The sequence below is a fragment of the Heloderma suspectum genome, chromosome 1 (genome assembly GCF_057233095.1).
Source record: "Heloderma suspectum isolate Gila_16-S chromosome 1, 16-S_ref, whole genome shotgun sequence".
NCBI classification, from domain to species: domain Eukaryota; kingdom Metazoa; phylum Chordata; class Lepidosauria; order Squamata; family Helodermatidae; genus Heloderma; species Heloderma suspectum.
The window spans coordinates 262,592,964-262,609,831 of NC_139458.1; the positions used below are offsets into that span (position 1 = coordinate 262,592,964).

At 41.9% G+C, this 16,868-nt stretch overlaps 1 protein-coding gene across 3 annotated transcripts in view; it reads right to left on the bottom strand.

Moving 5' to 3' along the window:
- The window catches only part of KLHL29 (kelch like family member 29), a 549,854-nt gene that overhangs the window by 47,153 nt on the left and 485,833 nt on the right, over positions 1 to 16,868 (bottom strand). The gene's annotated exons all lie outside the window — the stretch shown is intronic.

The window sequence follows — 16,868 nt, forward strand, 5'->3', positions numbered from 1 at the left end:
TAGGAAACTGGGGATTCTTAGGGACTCTGCATTTCTTTCTTCCCCTTTGCCCTACTTGGAACAATATTACATTTAAAATACCCTATCTTCACCTTCTGTAACAAAATCTGAATATTTTCTGTTGCTATACTCACCCTTCTCAAAAGAGAACTACAGCTCTGATGAAGTCAATGCATCCTTTAAAAAATATCTATCTAAGCCCTTTTAGGTCTCACAGTGGAAAAAATGATCTTCAAAATATAGAAGCTCTTGTTCTGCATTCTTGTACACAAATGTTTCAAACTAAAAACAGACGGTGCAAATTTATGCTGCATTTACACACCGTACACACACAAGGCCTGCTATTATCTTTCCAGTTTCTCAGTTAATTTTGAAATTTAAGACTGGCTGTTTAGCTTCAAATAGCTATTCTGGTTGCATTTTAAATGTCAAAAAATTATGTTTAAAGTACATGTAAGGTGAATTGTTGAATAATTACTTTGGTTTTGATAAAGCCATAGGGTTTTGTTCATTGGCAAAATAAATATGTTCTTCTAGGTTTTGCTAGAAGCCAAACTCCAGGAGTTAATAATCAAATGCAGATGGCATAGTTCCATCTTTCTGCATAAATAACAAACTTTATAGTGCAAAGGACATTTAAATAGCTGAAAACATCCATCATCAGTCAAAGCTTAACAGAAAGCAAAAGAACAATGGAGAGAAAATTGCATGTTATAAAATGAAGAATTCATGCAACGATTTTTTTTGGTAACTGTTCATTCTCCTAAATATCACAGACTGCCTCAGAGCAAAATAATAATAATACACACATTTGGAGAATGTGCTGGTAGCCAGAGGAGAGGCAGAAAGAGTGGAGGAAAGCTGATTAAGAACGCTCAAGGATATCACTAGGACAATGCATTGATACACTGAAAACAGAAACATTGTGTAATGACTTCAAAGTTGCGGAATGAATACCTGTGATCCTTAGGCAAGTGTGAGCATTCATTATCATTCATAATTCCTTCCTTAGCCAACTTAGAGAGAGGCTGGCTTCAATGGAGAAAGAATGAAGACAGCTAAGAGTAGAATAAGATGAAAGGCTTGCAAGGAGTGCACATTAGTACCCAATGCTTAAAACATGCATAATTCTAGTTCTCTAGAGAGTGGTTAAGAATTTGGACCTACTAGGAAGAAGTGTCCTGTAACTATGTGGATTATGGGCTGTCACCATCAACACCATCAATCAAATATATTCAAAAATCATTTGGAATTCTTCCTTTCAGGACATTAACCTCTTCATCTCCAGAGCTCCAACGATCTGATCAAAAACTAAGTAAAATGTGTGCTAATTTAATGGGCTCAGTCAAACAGAGAGAAGATAGATGGTTGCCCTTTTAAAGAGCTCTCCCTTCATTTAATAAACTGGCAAATATGAAAATAACATGGGTTTTTAAAGACTTCTTCTCAGCAAGTTAGTGTCTGTTAGTGCATCAATTAATTATGTTAATTAGATTTCAGAGGTATAATTATTAACCTCTGAAATCTAAGTATAATTATTATCTTACCTGTCTAACCAACAAAGTAGGAATTGGTCCACAAGAGAGAAGAGGCAAAGGAGAGAAATAAGCAAATAGCCAGAGAGTAACTTGATTTTTACCATAGCAGTTGAAGTGACCATCTTGTATTCAGATTTAAAAATTACTCATCTATTTGATAGCAGGAAACACTGTAGCAAAAGGGGCAAAATGAAATTCTACTTCTGTGTGCACATACCAGCAGTAGTTTAAATAATGTTGATACTACCTCCTTATAGAACAGCTATAGGGCTGCTTTATGCCTTGGAGCCATATGTGAACATTATTGCAAACACACCCTTAAGCGGTGGTATGTTTTCATGTTCATCTCATAAAGGGTGGAGGCTGGGGAAATATAATTAACTTCTCAGGGTCACAGGATGGCTAGGTGTTTTTGTGTAATGGCTTGCTTGTTGGTGCCTTTAGTAAAATTAATATTAAAAGGTAGAGTGGTTCTAAAACAGGGATGGCAAAGGCCTATTAGGGCTCCCCATCCAGTTTGGCAGCTTCTTCCCCTGATTCTTTCCTGCTCAGTAGACATGCAGAGGCCTGTCCTGCCTGCTTTTGAGTAAACATGCTTCCCACTATAAATCAGTAACAATTACATATTTCAGGTGGGGGGGCTGGATTTGTCAGTCCTGCCCACTTTTGCCTTGGCTCTGTCTCCCATTGGAATGCAGGCTCCCAAGAGCTTCTCCAAGATGAAATCTGGTCCTCAGTTTGAAAAAGGTTCCCCACCCATTCTAAAAGTTAGTGTGTTCCACCCATCTCCATCCCAGTCATATGTTAATGAATGTTGTTAAAGAAATACTAACACTTTACTGTCTCTGGTTTTATTCTGATGCTTTTTAAACTTGTTTTTAATTTTATTTTTAATTTGGATTTTTTTTAACATTTTATGGTTTAAAATTTGTTTTGTACATTGCCCAATGGGTGTTAAAAAAATGCTAATAGTTTTTTTTTTAATTTCAGAAAAACGTTATACCACTTTTCATTTAAAAAAATCCCGAAGCAGTTAGTTCATAAAGTAAAATCATAATAAAATACAATAAAGTCAATCAACAAAACAATAAGATGCCACTAAAACAATGAAATATCTCATTAAAATAACCAAGGGTAGCAATCAGGGAAAAGCCTGGACAAGCAAGTATCGCTTTAGTTGTGAGCGGAAACACTCCACACTAGGAGATCACCTGATCTCAATGGAGAAGTAATTCTAAAGATGGGTGCCACAATGGTGAAGGCTCTCCTCCACCCAATGACCAAGTGAAGATCAGTAGGCAGTTTTATAATAAGCAAGGCCTCAGAATGTGAAATATGGGGTGGCCTATACAATCTCTTAGACAACCTGGTTCTGAGCTGTTTAGGGCCTTATAAACCAACAATAACAGCCGGAATATAGCTCAGTAGCTAACTGGCAGCCAGTGCAGAGCTTTCAGCACAGGAGTCATACGTGTGCAACAGAAAGCTCCACTGAACAATTTAGCTACCACATTCTGCACTGAAGAACTATTATGTAACAATGGGAGATGGAGCATCTCAGACAAACGGCAGTGCATGGCAAAGTATCGGATACCTATTCTGTGTGCCCCTCTGAGAGAAGCTCAGGGGGTGACAGTGCAGCGATGGATCTTTTCTGTGATAGTTCTGTAGCTAGTCCTCCTATACTACATTCTGGAATCAACCTGCCAAATAGGAAAATTACTACTTAAGCACAATACCTCTGACTTCCATCCCAGACAGGTGATCCTAAAGGCTGCTGTAGCCAATGGTATCAAAAGTTGTTGAGAGGTCCAAGAATATCAACAGGGTCAAATTTCATGTTGTCAGGGAAGTGAAGGCAGTTTGAGTCACAAATCCTATCCAGAAATTAGATTGATATTGGGCTAGATAATCCATATCACTGAGGAGGACAGGGAGCTGCTCAACCATGGCCCACTCACCACTTTGGCTAGAAAAAAGAGACTGGATACAGGCCTATATTTCCCTAATTTGTATGGCTCCAGGGATGGCTTTAACAATAGTCTTACCACAGCCTCCATCAGGCTAGGTGGAACAAAGCCCTCCTTCAATGAATGTTGTGTAGTGTCTGCAAAGAAAGTTCTCCATCTCCTCCAATTCTTATCAAACAGAACGGTGGTACTGGTCACATGTTGCTTGGGCTAAATTTTGGTAATATTTACTGCAGCAATGAAGCAAAAGGCTCACCTACCTTCCATTAATTAAATTAATGCGGGAAAGTCATTCTGTTTCCCTCTCTTTGTGTAAGCTTGCATCTCATTGTGAAAACCAATAATAATTAGGACAGGTTGCTCTCCCTTACCAGCAAAAAAAGCTAATGGCACCATTCTCTCTAATATCCCCTGGCCCTTGCCATATTCGCGCGCGCGCACGCTCACACTCTCACTGTCCCTGGAAGAAAATAGAGGCTTTTTATAAAACAGTTTAGTTGTACTCTTTTTAGCAATATAGCTGAAGACAAATTTCATTTGGCTTTGCTGATTTAAGTACATTTGAGTGATTAAGGCATTCTGTAGCTTTGTTGTTCAGTCATTCAGTCGTGTCCGACTCTTCGTGACCCCATGGACCACAGCACGCCAGGCCTTCCTGTCCTGAGCTCTCCCCCAGAGCGTGCTCAAGTCCATAGTCATTGCATCGGTGATGCTATCTAGCCATCTCATCTTCTGCCGTCCCCTTCTCCTTTTGCCTTCAGTCTTTCCCAGCATCAGGGTCTTTTCCAGAGAGTTTTCTCTTCGCATTAGGTGGCCAGAAAATTTGAGCTTCAGCTTCAGTATCTGTCCTTCCAATGAGCACTCAGGGTTGATTTCCTTTAGGATTGACTGATTTGACCTCCTTGCAGTCCAGGGGACTTGTAAGAGTCTTCTCCAGCACCACAGTTCGAAAGCATCAATTCTTCGGCGCTCAGCCTTCCTTATAGTCCAGCTCTCACAGCCATACGTTACTTGTTGTTGTTGTTCAGTCGTTCAGTCGTGTCCGACTCTTCGTGACCCCATGGACCATAGCACGCCAGGCCTTCCTGTCCTGCGCTCTCTCCCGGAGCGTGCTCAAGTTCATATTCATTGCATCCGTGATGCTATCTAGCCATCTCATCCTCTGCCGTCCCCTTCTCCTTTTGCCTTCAGTCTTTCCCAGCATCAGGGTCTTTTCCAGGGAGTTTTCTCTTCGCATTAGGTGGCCAAAATATTGGAGCTTCAGCTTCAGTATCTGTCCTTCCAATGAGCACTCAGGGTTGATTTCCTTTAGGATGGACTGATTTGACCTCCTTGCAGTCCAGTGGACTCGTAAGAGTCTTCTCCAGCACCACAGTTCGAAAGCATCAATTCTTCAGCGCTCAGCCTTCCTTATAGTCCAGCTCTCACAGCCATACATTACTACTGGGAAAACCATAGCTTTGATTAGACGGACCTTTGTCGGCAAGGTGATGTCTCTGCTTCTGACTATGCTGTCTAGGTTGGCCATAGCTTTCCTCCCAAGGAGCAAGCGTCTTTTAATTTCATGGCTACAGTCACCGTCTGCGGTGATCTTGGAGCCCAAGAAAGTAAAATCTGTCACTGCTTCCATTTCTTCCCCTTCTATATGCCAGGAAGTGATGGGGCCAGATGCCATGATCTTAGTTTTTTTAATGTTGAGTTTCAAACCAGCTTTTGCACTCTCCTCTTTCACCCTCAACAAGAGGCTCTTGAGATCCTCTTCGCTTTCTGCCATTAGGGTGGTATCGTCTGCATATCGGAGGTTGTTGATAATTCTCCCAGCAATCTTAATTCCGACCTCTGATTCATCCAACCCGGCATTTCTCATGATGTACTCTGCATATAAGTTAAATAAGCAGGGTGACAATATGCAGCCTTGTCGTACTCCTTTCCCAATTTTGAACCAATCGGTTGTTCCATGTCTGGTTCTTACTGTTGCTTCTTGACCCTCGTACAGGTTTCTCAGGAGACAGGTAAGGTGGTCTGGTACTCCCATCACTTTCAGAATTTGCCACAGTTTGTTGTGATCCACACAATCAAAGGCTTTAGCGTAGTCAATGAAGCAGAAATAGACGTTTTTCTGGAATTCTCTTGCTTTCTCCATGATGCAGCGAATGTTGGCGATTTGATCTCTAGTTCCTCTGCCTCTTCGAAACCCAGCTTGTACTTCCGGTAGTTCTCGGTTCGCATACTGCTGAAGCCTAGCTTGTAGGATTTTGAGCATCACCTTGCTGGCATGTGAAATGAGCGCAATTGTGCGGTAGTTTGAACACTCTTTGGCGTTGCCCTTCTTTGGAATTGGAATGTAAACTGACCTTTTCCAGTCTTGTGGCCACTGTTGAGTGTTCCAGATTTGTTGACATATTGAATGCAGCACTTTAACAGCATCATCTTTTAGGATTTTAAATAGTTCGGCTGGAATACTGTCATCCCCGCTAGCTTTGTTGTTACTAATGCTTCCTAAGGCCCACTTGACTTCACTCTCTAGGATGTCCGGCTCAAGTTCAGTGACCGCACTATCATGGCTATCAGGGACATTCAGCTCTTTCCTGTATAGTTCTTCTGTGTATTCTTGCCACCTCTTCTTAATCTCATCTGCTTCTGTTAGGTCCCTGCCTTCTTTGTCCTTTATCATGGCCGTCTTTGCACAAAACGTTCCCTTGAGATCTCCAATTTTCTTGAAGAGATCTCTAGTCTTTCCCATTCTGTTGTTTTCCTTGATTTCTTTGCATTGTTCATTTAAGAAGGCCTTCTTGTCTCTCCTTGCTATTCTCTGGAACTCTGCGTTCAGTTGGGTATATCTTCCCCTTTCTCCCTTGCTTTTCGCTTCCCTTCTTTCCTCAGCTACTTGTAAAGCCTCATCAGACAGCCACTTTACTTACGTTACTACTGGGATCTAATTCTGACTTGTGACGGCTTTCTAGCTTTGTTAGCTAGGATTGTGTTAGTCCCACGGGCCGCATGTTACCCAGCCCTGGTGTAGCCATTATTGTTATCAAAACTGACTTTGCACTTTTGCTGAAGTGTGAGATGTTAGCCGGAAGTCTAAGCCTAAGGGTCAGTGGCTGACTTTACTACAGGGAAATTTTGAGTGTGAATTAGTAAGCTAAAACTCTGTCCTTGAGTGCTGCTGGGGATGGGGGGGGGGAACACAAAGAAAAGATAAGGAGTCTCATTTTACTTGTTTTCTTCCCTCGTCTCTTGTTTGTCTGTGTTGTACGCTGGGAAACCTGTTGGCAACTTTCAAAGCATATGCATTTGGCCCAGGGGTTGACAACTACTGTTCTAGTCCATATGAACCATTGTCCTTATCCTGAGCAGCAACTTCACAATACCTTTATGGTTACTCCATTATACTGTGAACATACGTCTTGGGATGTAACGAAAGGCAAAACAAAAGCAAACATCTTCTTTCAGGGTGTTTTTTTTTTTTTTGCCCCCCTACCCCCTTTTTAAAGCACATACCACATTGTGGAATTTCAGTAAACACCGGAAAACACTGGAACTCTGGAAAGCACCTCTTCTGTGGCGCATGCTTCTAAATCAGTTAGATAATTATGATCGCATAGAAGCAGGACCTCCACCCTAGAACTCATCTAAAAGGAAGCCCCCTGGCAGCTTATTGCCCTAATGAGATGCTCACTAGTTACAGTTTCCATAGCTTGTCTAAGTTGTGCTGCGCTACTAAAATGTTAGATACTATTTGAAGGTCAATGTAGACTGGCTGCAGGAAAGAAAATGCTTTTTGAAAAGCTTGGAAACGTCACATTCTACTCCAAACACTAGTTATCTAACTTGCTCAATCTTTTCTGCCCACGGTGGAGAAAGAATGCTATGTATACTCAGAGCTCAGTTAAGAACAGACTGCAACTTTATTACAAGTAACCAGAAAGAGCTTGTGAATGACAAAGACTGAGGCAACATAGGGCTCCAGCCTGAGTGGGAGGGAAATGGCATGAGGCAATGATAGACATAAATCCATAACTACTGCTGCTTTTAATCATCAGTAGGGATATATGATGTTTATCTTTTTGTGCAAGTGTTCTAGCTGTCCAACTCCCTAAAGCTATTTTAAGAAAGGCTCCCTCCCTTTAAGGTTAATGAGAGCATTGTTCGATTTCCCTGTCAATGTCTGTCTTGACGGGACAGGAATATCAAAGGGACATATATGGACATAAAAGATCCAGTCACACAGCTGCTACTGGGTCTTCCTCAGATCCCAGTATCAGGCACAGTCACATCTCCATCTGAAGGCAGCAGCAACCACTGTATACATCTCCTTACTCTTTTCTTGGTTTACCCTTATTGGATTGGACATTTTGGATTCCTCTCTTGTCTGTTTAAGAGCCATGCAGCTACTTAAATAGGCATTACTGAACATTTGTAGAATTACGGTTTGGCTAGATATGCATCATTCCAAGCTTCTCTTCATCATCACATTTCAAAATTCAAACCTTAGCGTTCCAATTCCACCCCTGCCCAAAGGTGCTCTATTTAGGTCTGATATTCTGCTTCCACTTGGGTTAAAAAGAAAATCTTTACTTTTTGCAGCATCAAATTTTCTATGGTTTAAATATTATACTGGAAAGCTATTAAGCTTTTGACACTTTTGGCAGTAATGCTCAGAAAGGTCAAATATTTCCCGGTTGTCTTAAATATCATTGCTTTTTCTATAGTTACTATTATTTCATACAAAATGACCTTTGTGTGCTGCTAGACTAAGTAAACATTAACTAGCAGTAAAGAAAAGAAAAAGAAAAGCTAAATTGTATTAAAATGTATATGTTTTCACTCTTGTCTCATCAGCTGTTTATGCATAATATTAGGAGGCAGTTAACAAAAAGTAAACTGTGCTAGGAATACACACAATTCATCATCGATATAAAAATGATGAATACAATATACATTTAAAAGATTTCTTTGTCCATTCATATAAACTGAAATTTAAAACCATTCCAATTTTACAAGATAATTTTTTTTAAAAAAAATCTTAAGCAGCAATCTTAGCATAAACTGAAGTTGTGTTAGCTTGTTCCAAGTGGGTCTGTAGTCAATAATAGCACTAATGACACAGCAACAGAAGAAAAATGGAGACCATTAGGAGAAAGAGATCTTGGGGTTGTGGTGAATGAAAATGTCAACCCAGTGTGCAGCTGCTGTAAAAAAGGCAAACTCCATGTTAGGCATAATTAGGAAAAGAGCTGAGAATAAAACTGTCAATATCATACTGCCCTTATATAAATCTATGGTGCGACCACACTTGGAATGCTGTGTACAGTTCTGGTCACTGCACTTAAAAACCTACTGTAGAGCTCGAAAAAGTGCAGAAAAGGGCAACTCAAATGATCATGGGGCTGGAGCAACTCCCCTATATGGAGTTGTTTAGCTTAGAAAAAAGGAGTAAGGGAAGACATGATAGAGGTGTACAAAAGTATGCATGGTGTGGGAGATACAGGGCAGATAAAAGGAAGAACTTCTTCACACAGTGTATAGTTAAACTATGGAATTCGCTACCATAAAATGCAGTGATGGTTACCAATCTGGGTGGCTTTAAAAGGGGAGAGACAAATTCCTGGAGGAGAAGGCTATCAGTGACTACTAGTCCTGTTGCCTCTATGCTACCTCTAGAAATCAGAGGCAGTAAGCCTATGTATATCTATTGCTGGGTAATATAACATAAGAAGAGCCATGCTGGATCAGACCAAGGGTCCATCTAGTCCAGCATTCTGTTCACATTGTGACCAACCAGCTGTCAACCAGGAAACACAAGCAAGACACACGGGCAATAGCACCCTCCCGCCCACATTTCATATGGGTGGGAAGGTGCTGTTGCACTCATGTCCTGCTTGTGGGTCTCCTGTCAACAGCTGGTTGGCTACTGTGTGAACAGAAGGCTAGGTTAGATGGACACTTGCTCTGATCAAGCATGGCTCTTCTTATTTTTTTATTATAATAATAATAATAATAATAATACCACTACCACCACCACCACCACCACCATGATCACTAGGGCAGCACCATCCTTTAGGCAACAAAGCCTGATTGCTGCATGTAAACTGATGTTTTACCCAAGGTCAAAGGACTCAAGCACAAAGCAGGTGTTGAAGTGATGACTTGGGGAATATCAAGCAAGAAGTTAGTCTGTGTGCCATCACTCAGCTGTAGCCAAAGGAAGGAACTGCATGGAGGTCAGCCACCTCAGCAAAAAACAGTTCACCTGGCCTATTGATTCCACCAACAGGCCAGGTAAACTCCCTGACCCCCTACAAAAGCATCAGGAACAAACTTGCTTGAGCATCCAGGAGACATACTCTATCTGACTACAGCCTTGTCTTTGTGTGTGTGTCCCCCACCCCACTTTGCCCACAGCTGCACAGAAGGTGGACTTGAAATATGCATGCTGCAGGAAACACTGATGTAACAACACACAGGTTTGCATGGAAAGTAGGGAGCTGCTGTCAATCCTTGTTTGGTCTGATGAATGGATGGTGCTTGCCAATAGATGTTCTATGCTACCAGGATGGCTTGCCGTAGGATTTTCTTTTCTGGGTTAAGATGCTGGAATTGATAGCCTTGGGGGACAAGAGATGAAAGATGGGCACATAGAGAAGCCACCCAGGATACCTGACTTTAGCCTGGCTCTGGTGCCAGCTGATTAGGGTAACCATCTCAGTTAACCTTGCCTTATAGATATCATCCATTCCAGATCAGACTTTCTATATGATTGTGTATTAGAAGTAGACCAAACAAAAGATTTGCTTTCCATTTATATGTGTATCCTCACATTTATTTACTATGTACTGGCCTCCATAGTGATTTCTCAAAATGAAGAAATGAACCACATTGTTCAGTGGCATCACTGCCTGTAACATCATGAGATGAATAGTTGGCATCAAGTCATGTTTGCCTCGCCTGGGCTTAAGTGGACAGAAGGCAGTTGTGCACCAATAAATCTTAGGCACAGCTACCACATCCTGCTCAAATGAAGTCAAAAATATGACATCCTAATAGCAGCACAGCTGACCAAATACTGTATTTATATAAAGGGAGCTGCTCTCCTGCTATTCTGATCTACAGACACTCCCCACAGCAGTGCATGAGCATATATTTCTGGTACTAACTTGATAGGGAAAGTATTTTATTTCTGTATTCCTTTCATTTCCTTGTAGACTCATCACTTTTGTTGTTTTTTAAACCGAGTCTAAATTTCTTATGCAGCAAAGTACACACTATACAAATGACTTTCTATATCCTAAAATTAAACCCTATAACTTTGTCGCTTTTGAAAAGAGGGAGAAGACAGTCAGACCAAAGCTATCTGTACAGATCAGGCCTGCACAGTTTTGACCCACTGAGCTGAATGCAGCCCAGCAACCATATAGGGCTGCCCACCAGGGGACTGATGAATCACTTGCTTTTGCTGCCTGCCTTGGAGAAGGTAAAGGCAGCAGTTTGTCAAGCACCTGGGAGGCCAAATTACAAAGCTGGTAGTCTGCATTTGACTTGTAAGTAACATGTTGGGCAAGTAACAACTTGTGCAGGTCAGCTGTAGATTAACATCTTCTGAAGGGCACTGCAAAACAGCAAAAGTGATGCTCCCACTACTTAATCTCAGTTTGCTTGTTTGGGGTGTAAAAGAGAGAAGAGAATTTCAATACCAAACTCTGTAGTATGGTGAATGGAGCTGATTAAGGAATGAACCTGTAGTAGACAAAAGAGGAACAGGCGTGTATTTGGATGGAAGAAAAATATAACCATCTCTGTATGCTGAGATTATTCCATCAGCCAGACCAAGCAACTTCCTTTCATAGTAGGCTGTTTAAGAACCAAATCTTTGCATTCCCTTGCAACTCCCCCCCCGAAAAAAAATTATTCTTTATACTTCTCCTTTTCTTAGGTAGATGATATATTAGACTAGAGGACTCTTAGAGACGGAGTACTCTTGCTTTTCTTTTGTTCCCCTTACTAGAAAATGGTAGCCTAGGTTCTTTGGGCAGCAGGAATTACAATAAATATGATTTCAGATGGCCTGATTATACTCATAAAACTTCTGCTCTATAGCCATCAATGGTAAAGCTAGGTAATTTTAAACAATGGACCTAATGGTCTTAGCAAGGGGTCACCTTTAGATGGCCATGTGTATTATTGCAGTTATAACTTATTTTTGGTTAACAATTTTTTTCCTTTTCTCTACAGCTGTAGGGTGGTTCAGGATGGTTCACCTGCTGAAGTGATTATTAAGGGAATGACCCTCCCCATTTGATTTTACATACTACTCTAGAATAGTTTTATGTTTTAGGGAGAGTCAAACCATTTTCTGTGAGCTGCTGAAGCTCTCCCTAACACACTTTGAGCATTCCGATAGTAGACAACAACTACCCCTACTACTAAAGCATTGCTCCTCAGAAGCACCTTTTGATGCACCCGCTGTGCTCTATTGACTTGTATGGGTTATGGGGGTACTGTGGCTGCACTGGCAACTGAAGCTGGATACCAGCTTGAAAACAACTGTTGTTGTTGTTGTTGTTGTTCAGTCGTTCAGTCGTGTCCGACTCTTCGTGACCCCATGAACCATAGCACGCCAGGCCTTCCTGTCCTGCGCTGTCTCCCGGAGCGTGCTCAAGTTCATATTCATTGCATCCGTGATGCTATCTAGCCATCTCATCCTCTGCCGTCCCCTTCTCCTTTTGCCTTCAGTCTTTCCCAGCATCAGGGTCTTTTCCAGGGAGTTTTCTCTTCGCATTAGGTGGCCAAAATATTGGAGCTTCAGCTTCAGTATCTGTCCTTCCAATGAACACTCAGGGTTGATTTCCTTTAGGATTGACTGATTTGACCTCCTTGCAGTCCAGGGGACTCGTAAGAGTCTTCTCCAGCACCACAGTTCGAAAGCATCAATTCTTCGGCGCTCAGCCTTCCTTATAGTCCAGCTCTCACAGCCATACATTACTACTGGGAAAACCATAGCTTTGATTAGACGGACCTTTGTCGGCAAGGTGATGTCTCTGCTTCTTACTATGCTGTCTAGGTTGGCCATAGCTTTCCTCCCAAGGAGCAAGCGTCTTTTAATTTCATGGCTACAGTCACCGTCTGCGGTGATCTTGGAGCCCAAGAAAGTAAAATCTGTCACTGCTTCCATTTCTTCCCCTTCTATATGCCAGGAAGTGATAGGGCCAGATGCCATGATCTTAGTTTTTTTAACGTTGAGTTTCAAACCAGCTTTTGCACTCTCCTCTTTCACCCTCAACAAGAGGCTCTTGAGATCCTCTTCGCTTTCTGCCATTAGGGTGGTATCGTCTGCATATCGGAGGTTGTTGATAATTCTCCCGGCAATCTTAATTCCGACCTGTGATTCATCCAACCCGGCATTTCTCATGATGTACTCTGCATATAAGTTAAATAAGCAGGGTGACAATATGCAGCCTTGTCGTACTCCTTTCCCAATTTTGAACCAATCGGTTGTTCCATGTCTGGTTCTTACTGTTGCTTCTTGACCCTCGTACAGGTTTCTCAGGAGACAGGTAAGGTGGTCTGGTACTCCCATCACTTTCAGAATTTGCCACAGTTTGTTGTGATCCACACAATCAAAGGCTTTAGCGTAGTCAATGAAGCAGAAATAGACGTTTTTCTGGAATTCTCTTGCTTTCTCCATGATGCAGCGAATGTTGGCGATTTGATCTCTAGTTCCTCTGCCTCTTCGAAACCCAGCTTGTACTTCTGGTAGTTCTCGGTTCGCATACTGCTGAAGCCTAGCTTGTAGGATTTTGAGCATCACCTTGCTGGCATGTGAAATGAGCGCAATTGTGCGGTAGTTTGAACACTCTTTGGCGTTGCCCTTCTTTGGAATTGGAATGTAAACTGACCTTTTCCAGTCTTGTGGCCACTGTTGAGTGTTCCAGATTTGTTGGCATATTGAATGCAGCACTTTAACAGCATCATCTTTTAGGATTTTAAATAGCTCGGCTGGAATACTGTCATCTCCGCTAGCTTTGTTGTTACTAATGCTTCCTAAGGCCCACTTGACTTCACTCTCGAGGATGTCCGGCTCAAGTTCAGTGACCGCACTATCATGGCTATCAGGGACATTCAGATCTTTCCTGTATAGTTCTTCTGTGTATTCTTGCCACCTCTTCTTAATCTCATCTGCTTCTGTTAGGTCCTTGCCTTCTTTGTCCTTTATCATGCCCGTCTTTGCACAAAACGTTCCCTTGAGATCTCCAATTTTCTTGAAGAGATCTCTAGTCTTCCCCATTCTGTTGTTTTCCTCGATTTCTTTGCATTGTTCATTTAAGAAGGCCTTCTTGTCTCTCCTTGCTATTCTCTGGAACTCTGCATTCAGTTGGGTATATCTTCCCCTTTCTCCCTTGCTTTTCGCTTCCCTTCTTTTGTGAGCTACTTGTAAAGCCTCATCAGACAGCCACTTGGCTTTCTTGCATTTCTTTTTCTTTGGGACGGATTTCGTTGCTGCCTCCTGAACAATGTTACGGACCTCCGTCCATAGTTCCTCAGGCACTCTGTCTATCAGGTCTAATCCCTGAAATCTATTCCTCACCTCCACTGTATATTCAGAAGGGATATGACTGAGGTCATACCTGAACGGTTTAGTGGTTTTCCCGACGTTCTTCAATTTAAGCCGAAATTTTGCAAGAAGCAGCTCATGATCTGAGCCACAGTCAGCTCCAGGTCTTGTTTTTACTGACTGTATGGAGCTTCTCCATCTGTATGGAGCTTCTCCATATTGTTCTTTACAGCATCGGATTTTCTTTTCACCGCCAGACACATCCACAGCTGAGTGTCCTTTCGGGTTTGGCCCAGCCGCTTCACTCTTTCTGGCGCTACTTGGAAATACCCTCTGCTCTTCCCCAGTAGCATATTGGACACCTTCCGACCTGAGGGGCTCATCTTCCGGCGTCATATCTTTTAGCCTTGTGATACGTTCCATGGGGTTTTCTTGGCAAGAATACTGGAGTGGGTTGCCATTTCCTTCTCCAGTGGACCACATTTTGTCAGAACCCTCTGCCATGACCTGTCCGTCTTGGGTGGCCCTGCACGGCATAGCTTATGGCTTCACTGAGTTACGCAAGCCCCTTCGCCACAACAAGGCAGTGATCCATGAAGGGGGAAAACAACTGTATGGAATACTTATTATAGTAATTCTTAGAGGAGCTACATAGATGTGATGATGACACTACCTGCATGAATTTTGTCTTTCCGTGGATACACCTGGTATAAAGTTTAAGTGACCCAAATACATGGAGAGGGCTGATTAACATGGATCCCACCATGGAATTGGCATTCAACCAGGTGGGAGTGCCCAAGTGATCAAAAACAGCCATGTGATTGGACCCCATCAATATGGTTGGGTCATTTATACGTTATCCCAACTGTGTGGAAACAGTTCACAGAATCGCAGTGCCATGAAGCTAGGGTAGCCTTGAAAAAGCACCACAACCTGGCCATTTCAAAAGACCCTAAAGCCCTTAGAGTTGTAAAGGGCATTTGAGAATGTGGGCATAAAATGTACTTATATATGATATTATTCCTCTACAGGTAATTTATATAATAAAAAGTGTATCCAGTAATTTAAAATGATTCCAGGAGTGGGAAAATACTGAAGAGATTATAAAAGAAGAGGAAGAAAGGATATCTATTCAAGAAACATAAACAAAGAGAGGGTTTAAAAGCTCCTCACTTACTGAATTCATCAAATAATGCTGCTAGGGACTGGAAAAGATTTGGACAGGAATTAGCTGTTTATAATAGCAAGCCAAGCTAATGACATGTCAGATATACAAAAAAAGCAATATTCTTAAATCCTGCTAGGACAGAAGCCATCCATGCTTTAATTAATCTGAATGTCACAGTGTGTGTGTGTGTGTGTGGGGGGGAGATTAAGCATGAAGCAGTAATTACTAAATTTGAAACATTCTAACTCTGTGCAGATGGTCTTTGTACATACAAATTTGTGAAGTGGTGGTAGTGCACAGGATCATGCCTGGTGGCCCCTCACTGCCACACTCAACCTTCATGCATTGGGAGGCCCCATCAGCACAATGGGCTACAAGAAGTACACTCAAACGCTTGCTCAACCCAATGTGTGCAGACTCCGTATGCGTAATCTAGAAAATGGAGGCTGCAGATTGCGTGTTCAGAGCCTGTGTGTGGAGTGCAGAAGTGGTGAGCAGGTAGGGTCAGCAGGTATGATTCCAAACCTCTCCCACGTACATATGTACATACAAAAACTGCCCCTGCACAGGGCAATCTGCATTAAACGAGGTATTAAACAAGAGCCAGTGTGGTGTAGTGGTTCGAGTGCTGGATTGGGACTTGGGAGACCTAGGCTGTAGTCCCCATTCACTTGACCATGAAGCTCACTGGGTGATTTTGGGCCAGTCTCAGCCCAACCTACCTCACAGGGTTGTTGTTGTGAGGATAAAATGGAGAGGAGGAGGATTATGTACACTGCCTTGCGTTACTCGGAAGAAAAAAGGCAGGATATAAATGCAATAAACAAATAAACACATAAACAAACAGTTGAGTGGTGTCTCCCCTCCCCACTTTTTTTTCAAGAGGCAGGAGAACTTAAATGTTCCTAAAAAGAGCTTTATATTAATATACAATCATAGAGGATCTGAGAAAGTTAAGATGATGCTTAAGCGTCCCTTAAACAGGATGCTTCTTGAGAATCAGGACTATTTGCAATGGTTGCAGCAGCTCAATATTTTGTGCCTAGTATTCCATGACAACACTTGGTTTGCTTTTGAAGCCCTGGAAACATTTAGACTTCCTGAATCTAGAGGGTGCTTCATGCACACTTCTATTATCTCAGATTTTATATTACTACAAGCCATACCTGTGGAAAGCCAGCAAATCTGCAGCATTTTGGTCATTGAATTTTGGTAGTGGCTAGCAGTTTATGTACACTAGCACACAACACTGAGATTAAAAAGCACCCTTGAAAGCCGTGAAGAGTGAGAGGGGAGGTAATAGTAAAGAGCAAGCTTTATGGAAACTAGCATTATTGAGAATCAAGGCTCCAATAACTTCAGAATTACGAGCAGTGGAAGAGGGGAGAAACAGGCCACAAGATACTCCTTTTTAACAAAAGGAACAATTAAAATGTGTCTTTTTTCATCACAGAAGGATAAGGCAATGCAGGCTAATGTGGTATGACAATAAAACACTGACTAGTTGAGGGTTCTTTAAATTGATTGTCATGTCTCACTCCAACATTAGTTTCACTTCAGTTTTAACCATATGATACTCCCACTGTCTCTAACATAAGCAATGTCTTGTTCATCTGTTGTTTTACCATGCCATGCAT